Raw genomic sequence first — 12,750 nt, forward strand, 5'->3', positions numbered from 1 at the left:
TTTGTTTTTTGTTTATTAATGGAAAACATTATTTTATTAGGACTAATGGCCTACATGGAATAAAAATTCTGTTGGTGGCTAGGCATCATAAGCAAGAAGCAATGTTAATTGAGTTTGTGTGATTTATTTGGCAAGAAAGATAAGAAGTTCCATCAACCCCTTTAAAAATGAATATGATTATTATTTAAAATTTGCTTTTACTTTTGTTCTTCTCAAAGTATTTTTTAACATATATTAAAATGGTCAAAATGCAATAATTAATATAGAATAGAATAGATTAAGGTGAAAATAGATGAAGGGATAAGATGGAAAGAGGTTGATAGAGGAAGAGTACTTAAATATAGATGTTCTTGAACAAATAACTATTTTATGCCATTTAAATATTCATTAAGGCTTTTAATGTCATGTTGCATTTTATTTGGAACTGTAGGCACAAATGACATATTTGCTTTAGTATTTATATTTGAAATTTAGTGAAGAGCTAGGTATGGCTTCAGGATTAGAATTTCTACACCATTACCTTATAGGCCCATGGGATTGTTAAGCAAACCCTTTTCATGATTTTATTCTTGTAATTTAAGATATCATAAAGGAAGATAGGATGAGAATAAATGGACAATGACATTTTAATTACTACTATAGAGTAGGAATTGTAACAATTAAAAGATGTTTTGGCTGAGCGCAGTAGCTCATGCCTGTAATCCCAGCACTTTGGGAGGCCGGCGCGGGCAGATCACCTGAGGTTGGGAGTTCGAGACTAACCTGACCAACATGGAGAAACCCCATTTCTACTAAAAATACAAAATTAGCCAGGCGTGGTGGCGCATGCCTGTAATCCTAGCTCCGGAGGTTGAGGCAGGAGGATCACTTGAACCTGGGAGGTGGAGCTTGAAGTAAACTGACATTATGCCACTGCACTCCAGCCTAGGTGACAGAAGGAGACCCTGTCTCAAAACAAACAGAAAAAAAAACAAAAAGAAAACGTTTACATTTAGCCCTACCATCCAAAGATTATCACTGTTTATAAATTTTGCTTGTTTACTTTTTTCCTGTATACTCTTACATAATTGAGAAGTAATCACTTTGCAAAATAAGTTACTGTGTAGATATGCTTTGAATATTCTTGTCTTTATTCAAGACACAATCCAAGTGACCAACAGCTTTCCAAAAATAATAGCAAAAGTAGGACAGTTGAAATAAAAAATCAGAGATACTTTTCATAAGTGAATAGGTAAAAGAAAAAAGGCCGGGTGCCGTGGCTCATGCCTGTAATTCCAGAACTTTGGGAGGCTGAGGCGGGCGATCGCTAGATCAGGAGTTCGAGATCAGCCTGGCCAATATGGTGAAACCCCGTCTCTACTAAAAATACAAAAATTAGCCCAGCATGATGGCACGCGCATGTAGTCCCATCAACTTGGGAGGCTGAGGCAGGAGAATCGCTTGAACCCAGGAGGTGGAGGTTGCAGTGAGCCGAGATCGCGTCACTGCACCCCAGCCTGCGCGATAGAGCGAGACTCCGTCTCAAAAAAAGAAAAAAGAAAAAAGTTAATTTTACTTTTGGAGGCATAAGGTTTAATTTTAATTTGGTATCATAAATTACATTAATGGTGAGGGTAGGGCGGGGAATCACATAAACTGTTGGGGGAAAGGCCTTAGAAATATTTAATGTAGGCCGGGCACGGTGGCTCACGCTTGTAATCCCAGCACTTTGGGAGGCCAAGGCGGGCGGATCATGAGGTCAGGAGATCAAGACCACGGTGAAACCCCGTCTCTACTAAAAAATACAAAAAAATTAGCCAGGCGTGGTGGCAGGCGCCTGTAGTCCCAGCTACTCCGGAGGCTGAGGCGGGAGAATGGCGTGAACCCGGGAGGCGGAGCTTGCAGTGAGCCGAGATTGCGCCACTGCACTCCAGCCTGGGCGACAGAGCAGGACTCTGTCTCAAAAAAAAAAAAAAAAAAAAGAAATATTTAATGTATTTCTTTTCCAGTGCAGGAATTGATCTTACAACATTCCTGATGGTTGGTAAGCCTCTCCATAAATATTTCCAATCGTAGGGAGCTTACCTAGTTTATGAGGCAACTTATTCCCTTGATAGCTCTAAGTATTAAATTCTTCTCAATATTGTGTTAAATATTGTAATTTTAGCATATTTATTGTTTTGCCTTCTAGAAAGATTTTTATTTCCATATGACACTTTTAAATATTTACTTTTAGATATTAATATTCTCTGTTGCGTATAGTTCTTTCTTTTCACTATCTAGTAAACTCATTTTCTTTTAAAATCTATGTCCTGATTCAGTGCACCGTGATGGGACATCTTTTGATAAGCATACCGTGTCTTCATTAAGGCCCAAAGCTTTTTGTTATTTTTTTAGCAGCTATCCTAAATTGTTGGCAGGAGCCACAGAGGTCAAACAAAATGCCCAACATTTCCCCCTGGGCCCCACCTTACAGCTAACAAGTTAGAACTCCCTTCTAGCGTTATACTTGTGAAGCTGATTTTAAAGCAGACAGTCTGATTATAGGGGCTTACATAAATCTTCAAGTTTCATCTTAGTGTTATAGTCTTTTAAGATCTTTGCATTTCATTTTTGTAAGGTGACATATTAAATATTCCTTCTAGCCCTGTGTAGTCTGTGTTAATATTCTTTGAGTATTGTTGTAACCAGCTGTGAATTTACCTGACTTCTTTTTATGAAGCTCACATTTATGAAAAAATGTGATGAAAACTGTCTAGAAAATCCATCAAAAAAAGAAAGGTTAATTTAGGTTGAGAAACCATCTGTAGATTTTGCAGATTGGGAGTTTGAATCTGTTTTTCTTGGATTTTCTTGTCTCATGTCCTCTTGTTTCTTTTCCAAAATGATTTGGACCTGTGTCCATATTTTGTGCCTGAAACACATGTAGCAATAGTGCCTACCTCCATGCTCAGGGACTGTTTAAGGTCTGAAAAGTTCTTGAGGGCTGTACAAATGCTGTCTGGGTTGAGATTGTATTTGATTTATTTCCTCTTGTCAGTTGGACCATCATCTTTTCTTAGGATCCTATACTGCTTCCTCAGGGACAAATGAACCTCAGCTCCAGATCATGAATTTGGAGGAATGGGAAATTGTGGTTATGATAACTGTTTTGTTTTCATTTTCCTTAATGCCCGAATTCCCTACGGTTGGGAGTTATTTCTGTTTGTTAACAGTATTGTACTTTCTAAAAATAAAAATATAGAACTTATAACTGATAATATAGTAATCTGTTATTGTTGGAACAAGTAGTATTGGAAATCAGACTTGTATTTTAAAAAGATGTTTATTAACTTAAAACTACAATCCATATTTATTGTTGAATAAATAGAAAATAAATATTAACAAAAATATAATATTACCTAAATCTCTATTACTTTGTGGTGACTCAGTGTAAACATCTGACATTCTTTATTTTTAAATTTTTTTCTTTTTCTTTCTTTCTTTCTTTTTTTTGAGACAGAGTTATGCTCTTGTTGCCCAGGCTGGAGTACAATGGCACGATCTTGGCTCACTGCAACCTCCCCCTCCCGGGTTCAAGCTATTCTCCTGCCTTAGCCTCCCGAGTAGCTGGGATTACAGGCATGCACCACCATGCCCAGCTAATTTTGTATTTTTAGTAGAGATGGGGTTTCTCCATGTTGGTCAGGCTGATCTCAAACTCCCTACCTCAGGTGATCCGCCCACCTCTGCCTCCCAAAGTGCTGGGATTACAGGCATGAGCCACCACACCTGGCAGTTTTTTCTTTTTCTTTTTCATCTGTGTTATGACTTTATTTATTTATTTATTTATTTATTTATTTATTTATTTATTTTTGAGATGGAGTCTCTTTGTCGCCCAGGCTGGAGTGCAGTGGCACGGTCTTGGCTCACTGCAACTTCCGCCTCCCGGGTTCAAGCAATTCTCCAGTCTCAGCCTGCCGAGTAGCTGGGATTATAGGTGCCTGCCACTATGCCCAGCTAATTTTTGTATTTTTAGTGGAGATGGGGTTTCAACATACAGGTCAGGCTGATCTCGAACTCCTGACCTCAGGTGATCCACCCACCTCAGCCTCCCAAAGTGCTGGGATTACAGGCGTGAGCCACTGCACCTGGTCCTGTATTATGACTTTAAAACGTCTGACATTCTAACATTTTATGTATGTCATATTTTAATGGTTTCATGCTGTGTATACTCCTGTATTACTTGCTTTTCTCACTAATGACAGTTTTGAACATCTATAAAAAGGAATATACTAACAGATTTTATTTGTGAATATTATCAATACTTAAATAATTTCATACTGCATATGCTAAAGATTATGATTCTGCCCCACTATCCCAGCTCTCCTAAACCAGGGATGTTACATATGAATCAACAACTTCCACATTATAATGACATATTTTCCCTATTTTAAAATAGCGTGCTTTAAAATTCCCTATTTTAAAATAGCATGCTTTTCTCATTTATAATAATAGTTTTTGAACATCTGTTTGGTCACAATGAATATAGAGCTCCAGCGTTGTTTTTCTTTATATGGTACAGGCGTGCTATTATTTATTTACCTAATCATCTTCTATTGGAAACCAAAGACTTTTTTTTTTGCCATTATAAATAACATTATGATGAATAGGTATGCATACAGTCCCAATTCACTTGTCTGATTATTTCTTTGGGTTAAATTCCTAGAACTGGAATTCCTGTTCCAAAGATTGCCAAATTGCCATTCAGGGAAATTTTACTACTATATATTCTCACCATTGGTATATAAGAGTACCTATTTTCCCACCAGCTCAGATGCAGATAATCTCCCTTCCTAGCTGTATTTGATATCTAGCATGATGTTAAGGCCAACTCAGTGGTCTGTGTTTTCAGACTTTCGTCTTTTGCCTTGCTTATGCTGTATTCTCTTCTTGGCGTGAATTTCCCCCCCTTTGCTTGGCTAATTCTACTTGTCCTTTAAGTGTATAAGGCCAGGAAATTTATAAAACTTCATATTGCCATGACCATCACTTGATCAAGGATACTGTTTTCATAGGAAGTTTATATTTGAAATTATGAAATAATCCTCACCTGGGACATAACGTGTTTTTCCAAGTTTGCCTTTTCTCTCAGGTCTTGGAGAACCAGTTTCATAAATGGCTATTAGCTGAAATCTTAAATTTCTGAACCCTCTGGGCCCTGAAGTATGCTTTTACATTCCTGTGTCTGTTTTCTATCTTTTAAGGCTTCATGTTTCTTTCTGGTGAATTTCTCCAGTGGCAAGCTAAGAGTGGCAGAGAGGGATTGTAGTTTGACTGTCAGTTCTGTTGCCAGGTGGATGGCCAGAGAGGCCTGGCAAAGGTGGAGATTAACAGGGAAGACATATTGAAGTGCCCAGTAAATGCTGAATGACTGAGCTAAGTAGTAGTTCTGGAAAACCCCAGAGAATGGCCCTGAGGATTGATGCTGTGCTTGACGGAAACCCAAGTTAAGGCTATTATATTTAGGCCAAGGAAGCTGCACCAGTAAATAGAGCTCCAGCATGAAGCTGAGGCTACTTTTCTGCTTTAGAAATTTGATGGGTGCTAACTGAGAAAAGTATCTTGGAATTTATACTACAGTTCTAACCTGCCACCAACACCATTGTTAGCACAACTGACTATATGCCAAATTACCGCACCTCTTTATAATATTGGTTGGTTCATATGTGTTTGGAAAATAGGGAAAATGTGTCATTATAATGTGGAAGTTGTTGATTCATATGTAACATCCCTGGTTTAGGAGAGCTGGGATAGTGGGGTAGAATCATAACCTTTAGCTGGAGAGGAAAAAACTCAGAGCTCTGCTGCAAAGACAGCAGGAGCCTTTTCAGCACTATACCAAGAAAATTAGAAATGAGCACCTACACCCAGGGCTTCCTCCCCAAGAGGTGCACCCTACTTTTACCTTGGTTTTTCAAGAGGCAGGCTCCCTTCTTTGCTTCTCTTCCCTCTGCATTGTCATAGTTGGCTGGCTTTCTTAACTCTGTTGTACAGTGTTAACATGCTCTGATCTAGCCTTAAACCACCACATGATGTTTGCCTGGGCCTGCAAATGATCTTCCCAGGTACCAATTACTGCTTTTGTTACTTCTCTGGTTACAAACTTGAATAGGTTGTGAGTGTCCATCCCTTACCCTTTTTTTTCTCCCATAAGCCTTGTTATTTTTAGTGCGAGGTTTTTCTAGCATATATATATATATATCACATTGAGCAGAATGTCTGTATTTCGTTTCTGGATTTTTTTTCTAAGCATATTGTAATTTGTTTTTATTATTTTTAACTGTCAACTCCAGCTTTTAATATGTTGTGTTTATTTTTCAAAATTTGATTTGTTGAACTCATTTTTTCTTAGACTCTTCAAAGCCTTTCCTCTATTCATTGTTTTAGTCCTCTCCTCTTCTCTCCTGCCTTCCTATAATAATCTCTCTCATTCTACCCTTTAGCTTCTTCATGCATTTGATGTTAATTTATAAGGTTAGGAAAATTTTTATCTTGGCATTTTGGGGTACTTAAGAGTCTTCCATTAGAAGCAGAGATTACATTTAAGAGCTCTTGTGTTTGGGGAGGGGGGTGGAGCCAAGATGGCCGAATAGGAACAGCTCCCGTCTCCAGCTCCCAGCCTGAGCGACACAGAAGACGGGTGATTTCTGCGTTTCTGTTTGAGGTACCGGTTTCATCTCACTAGGGAGTGCCAAACAGTGGGTGCAGGACAGTCGGTGAAGCGCACTGTGTGTGAGCCGAAGCAGGGCGAGGCATTGCCTCACTCGGGAAGCGCAAGGGGTCAGGGAGTTCCCTTTCCTAGTCAAAGAAAGGGGTAACAGACGGCACCTGGAATATCGGGTCAGTCCCACCCTAATACTGCGCTTTTCCAACGGGCCTGGAAAACGGCACACTAGGAGATTGTGTCCCGCACCTGGCTCGGAGGGTCCTATGCCCATGGAGTCTCACTGATTGCTAGCACAGCAGTCTGAGATCAAGCTGCAAGGCCACAGCGAGGCTGGGGGAGGGGTGCCTGCCATTGCCCAGGCTTGCTTAGGTAAACAAAGCAGCCAGGAAGCTTGAACTGGGTGGAGCCCACCACAGCTCAAGGAGGCCTGCCTGCCTCTGTAGGCTCCACCTCTGGGGGCAGGGCACAGACAAACAAAAAGTCAGCAGGAACCTCCACAGACTTAAATGTCCCTGTCTGACTGACAGCTTTGAAGAGAGTAGTGGTACTCCCAGCATGCAGCTGGAGATCTGAGAACAGACAGACTGCCTCCTAAAGTGGGTCCCTCACCCCTGAGCAGCCTAACTGGGAGGCACCCCCCCAGTAGGGACAGACTGACACCTCATTCGGCTGGGTACTCCTCTGAGACAAAACTTCCAGAGGAACTATCAGACAGCTGAATTTGTGGTCTCACGAAAATCCGCTGTTCTGCAGCCACCGCTGCTGACACCCAGCCAAACAGGGTCTGGAGTGGACCTCTAGTAAATTCCAACAGACCTGCAGCTGAGGGTCCTGTCTGGTAGAAGGAAAACTAACAAACAGAAAGGACATCCACACCAAAAACCCATCTGTACAACACCATCATCAAAGACCAAAAGTAGATAAAACCACAAAGATGGGGAAAAAACAGAGCAGAAAAACTGGAAACTCTAAAAAGCAGAGCACCTCTCCTCCTCCAAAGGAATGCAGTTCCTCACCAGCAACGGAACAAAGCTGGATGGAGGATGACTTTGACGAGTTGAGAGAAGAAGGCTTCAGATGATCAAACTACTCTCAGCTATGGGAGGAAATTCAAAACAATAGCAAAGAAGTTAAAAACTTTGAAAAAAAATTAATTAGAAGAATGGATAACTAGAATAACCAATGGAGAGAAGGGCTTAAAGGAGCTGATGGAGCTGAAAGCCAAGTTTCGAGAACTCTGCGAAGATTGCAGAAGCCTCAGTAGCAGATTCGATCAACTGGAAGAAAGGGTATCGCTGATGGAAGATGAAATGAATGAAATGAAGAGAGAAGGGAAGTTTAGAGAAAAAAGAATAAAAAGAAATGAACAAAGCCTCCAAGAAATTTGGGACTATGTGAAAAGACCAAACCTACGTCTGATTGGTGTACCTGAAAATGACGGGGAGAATGGAACCAAGTTGGAAAACACTCTGCAAGATATTATCCAGGAGAACTTCCCCAATCTAGCAAGGCAGGCCAACATTCAGATTCAGGAAATACAGAGAACGCCACAAAGATACTCCTCGAGAAGAGCAACTCCAAGACACATAATTGTCAGATTCACCAAAGTTGAAATGAAGGAAAAAATGTTAAGGGCAGCCAGAGAGAAAGGTCGGGTTACCCACAAAGGGAAGCCCATCAGACTAACAGCTGATCTCTCAGCAGAAACTCTACAAGCCAGAAGAGAGTGGGGGCCGATATTCAACATTCTTAAAGAAAAGAATTTTCAACCCAGAATCTCATATCCAGCCAAACTAAGCTTCATAAGTGAAGGAGAAATAAAATTCTTTACAGACAAGCAAACGCTGAGTGATTTTGTCACCACCAGGCCTGCCCTAAAAGAGCTCCTGAGGGAAGCACTAAACATGGAAAGGAACAACCGGTACCAGCCACTGCAAAAACATGCCAAATTGTAAAGACCATCGAGGCTAGGAAGAAACTGCATCAACTAACGAGCAAAATAACCAACTAACATCATAATGACAGGATCAGATTCACACATAGCAATATTAACGTTAAATGTAAATGGGCTAAATGCTCCAATTAAAAGACACAGAATGGCAAACTGGATAAGGAGTCAGGATCCATCAGTGTGCTGTATTCAGGAAACCCATCTCACGTGCAGAGACACACATAGACTCAAAATAAAGGGATGGAGGAAGATCTATCAAGCAAATGGAAAACAAAAAAAGGCAGGGGTTGCAATCCTAGTCTCTGATAAAATAGACTTTAAACCAACAAAGATCAAAAGAGACAAAGAAGACCATTACATAATGGTAAAGGGATCAATTCAACAAGAAGAGCTAACTATCCTAAATATATATGCACCCAACACAGGAACACCCAGATTCATAAGGCAAGTCCTGAGTGACCTACAAAGGGACTTAAACTCCCACACAATAATAATGGGAGATTTTAACACCCCACTGTCAACATTAGACAGATCAACGAGACAGAAAGTTAACAAGGATATCCAGGAATTGAACTCAGCTCTGCACAAAGTGGACCTAATAGACATCTACAGAATTCTCCACCCCAAATCAACAGAATATACATTTTTTTCAGCACCACACCACCCCTATTCCAAAATTGACCACATAGTTGGAAGTAAAGCTCTCCTCAGCAAATGTAAAAGAACAGAAATTATAACAAACTGTCTGTCAGACCACAGTGCAATCAAACTAGAACTCAGGATTAAAAAACTCACTCAAAACCGCTGAACTACATGGAAACTGAACAACCTGCTCCTGAATGACTATTGGGTACATAATGAAATGAAGGCAGAAATAAAGATGTTCTTTGAAACCAACGAGAACAAAGACACAACATACCAGAATCTCTGGGACAGATTCAAAGCAGTGTGTAGAGGGAAATTTATAGCACTAAATGCCCACAAGAGAAAGCAGGAGAGATCCAAAATTGACACCCTAACATCACAATTAAAAGAACTAGAAAAGCAAGAGCAGACACATTCAAAAGCTAGCAGAAGGCTAGAAATAACTAAAATCAGAGCAGAACTGAAGGAAATAGAGACACAAAAAACCCTTCAAAAAATTAATGAATCTAGGAGCTGGTTTTTTGAAAAGATCAACAAAATTGATAGACTGCTAGCAAGACTAATAAAGAAGAGAGAAGAACCAAATAGATGCCATAAAAAATGAAAAAGGGGATATCACCGAAATACAATCTACCATCAGAGAATACTACAAAACACCTCTATGCAAATAAACTAGAAAATCTAGAAGAAATGGATAAATTCCTCGACAAATACACCCTCCCAAGACTAAACCAGGAAGAAGTTGAATCTCTGAATAGACCAATAACAGGTTCTGAAGTTGTGGCAATAATCAATAGCTTACCAACCAAAAAGAGTCCAGGACCTGATGGATTCACAGCCGAATTCTACCAGAGGTACAAGGAGGAACTGGTACCATTCCTTCTGAAACTATTCCAATCAATAGAAAAAGAGGGAATCCTCCCTAACACATTCTATGAAGCCAGCATTGTCCTGATACCAAAGCCTGGCAGAGACATAACCAAAAAAGAGAATTTCAGACCAATATCCTTGATGAAAATTGATGCAAAAATCCTCAATAAAATACCGGCAAACCAAATCCAGCAGCACGTCAAAAAGCTTATCCACCATAATCAAGTGGGCTTCATCCCTGGGATGCAAGGCTGGTTCAACATACGCAAATCAATAAATGTAATCCAGCATATAAACAGAACCAAAGACAAAAACCACATGATTATCTCAATAGATGCAGAAAAGGCCTTTGACAAAATTCAACAACCCTTCATGCTAAAAACTCAATAAATTAGGTATTGATGAGACGTATCTCAAAATAATAAGAGCTATCTATGACAAACCCACAGCCAGTATCATACTGAATGGGCAAAAACTGGAAGCATTCCCTCTGAAAACTGGCACAAGACAGGGATGCCCTCTCTCACCGCTCCTATTCAATTTAGTGCTGGAAGTTCTGGCCAGAGCAATCAGGCAGGAGAAGGAAATAAAGGGTATTCAATTAGGAAAAGAGGAAGTCAAATTGTCCCTGTTTGCAGATGACATGATTGTATATTTAGAAAACCCCATTGTCTCAGCCCAAAATCTCCTTAAGCTGATTAGCAACTTCAGCAAAGTCTCAGGATACAAAATCAATGTACAAAAATCACAAGCATTCTTGTACACCAATCACAGACAAACAGTGAGCCAAATCATGGGTGAACTCCCATTCACAATTGCTTCAAAGAGAATAAAATACCTAGGAATCCAACTTACAAGGGATGTGAAGGACCTCTTCAAGGAGAACTACAAACCACTGCTCAATGAAATAAAAGAGGATACAAACAAATGGAAGAACATTCCATGCTCATGGGTTGGAAGAATCAATATCGTGAAAATGGCCATACTGCCTAAGGTAATTTATAGATTCAATGCCATCCCCATCAAGCTACCAATGACTTTCTTCACAGAATTGGAAAAAACTACTTTAAAGTTCATATGGAACCAAAAAAGAGCCCGCATCACCAAGTCAATCCTAAGCCAAAAGAACAAAGCTGGAGGCATCATGCTACCTGACTTCAAACTATACTACAAGGCTACAGTGACCAAAACAGCATGGTACTGGTACCACAACAGAGACATAGATCAATGGAACAGAACAGAGCCCTCAGAAATGATGCCGCATATCTACAACTATCTGATCTTTGACAAACCTGACAAAAACAAGCAATGGGGAAAGGATTCCCTATTTAATAAATGGTGCTGGGAAAACTGGCTGGCCATATGTAGAAAGCTGAAACTGGATCCCTTCCTTACACCTTATACAAAAATTAATTCAAGATGGATTAAAGACTTAAATGTTAGACCTAAAACCATTAAAATCCTACAAGAAAACCTAGGCAATACCATTCAGAACATAGGCGTGGGCAAGGACTTCATGTCTAAAACACCAAAAGCAATGGCAACAAAAGCCAAAATTGACAAATGGGATCTAATTAAACTAAAGAGCTTCTGCACAGCAAAAGAAACTACCATCAGAGTGAACAGGCAGCCTACAGAATGGGAGAAAATTTTTGCAACTTACTCATCTGACAAAGGGCTAATATCCAGAATCTACAATGAACTCAAACAAATTTACAAGAAAAAAACAAACAACCCCATCAAAAAGTGGGCAAAGGACGTGAACAGACACTTCTCAAAAGAAGACATTTATGCAGCCAAAAAACACATGAAGAAATGCTCATCATCACTGGCCATCAGAGAAATGCAAATCAAAACCACAGTGAGATACCATCTCACACCAGTTAGAATGGCCATCATTGAAAAATCAGGAAACAACAGGTGCTGGAGAGGATGTGGAGAAATAGGAACACTTTTACACTGTTGGTGGGACTGTAAACTAGTTCAACCATTGTGGAAGTCAGTGTGGCGATTCCTCAGGGATCTAGAACTAGAAATACCATTTGAGCCAGCCATCCCATTACTGGGTATATACCCAAGGGACTATAAATCATGCTGCTATAAAGACGCATGCACACGTATGTTTGTTGCGGCACTATTCACAATAGCAAAGACTTGGAACCAACCCAAATGTCCAACAATGATAGACTGGATTAAGAAAATGTGGCACATATACACCATGGAATACTATGCAGCCATAAAAAAATGATGAGTTCATGTCCTTTATAGGGACATGGATGAAACTGGAAAGCATCATACTCAGCAAACTATCGCAAGGACAAAAAACCAAACACCACATGTTCTCACTCATAGGTGGGAATTGAACAGTGAGAACTCATGGACACAGGAAGGGGAACATCACACTCCGGGGACTATTGTGGGATTGGGGGAGGGGGGAGGGACAGCATTAGGAGATATACCTAATGCTAAATGATGAGTTAATGGGTGCAGGAAATCAACATGGCACATGGATACATATGTAACAAACCTGCACATTGTGCGCATGTACCCTAAAACCTAAAGTATAAAAAAAAACAAAAAAAAAAGAGCTCTTGTG

The 12,750-nt window shown here is 40.0% G+C and overlaps 1 protein-coding gene across 4 annotated transcripts in view; it reads left to right on the forward strand.

Moving 5' to 3' along the window:
• The window catches only part of UBR3 (ubiquitin protein ligase E3 component n-recognin 3), a 263,885-nt gene that overhangs the window by 55,629 nt on the left and 195,506 nt on the right, over positions 1-12,750 (forward strand). The gene's annotated exons all lie outside the window — the stretch shown is intronic.

This window comes from Symphalangus syndactylus, chromosome 8 (assembly GCF_028878055.3).
Source record: "Symphalangus syndactylus isolate Jambi chromosome 8, NHGRI_mSymSyn1-v2.1_pri, whole genome shotgun sequence".
Lineage (NCBI taxonomy): Eukaryota > Metazoa > Chordata > Mammalia > Primates > Hylobatidae > Symphalangus > Symphalangus syndactylus.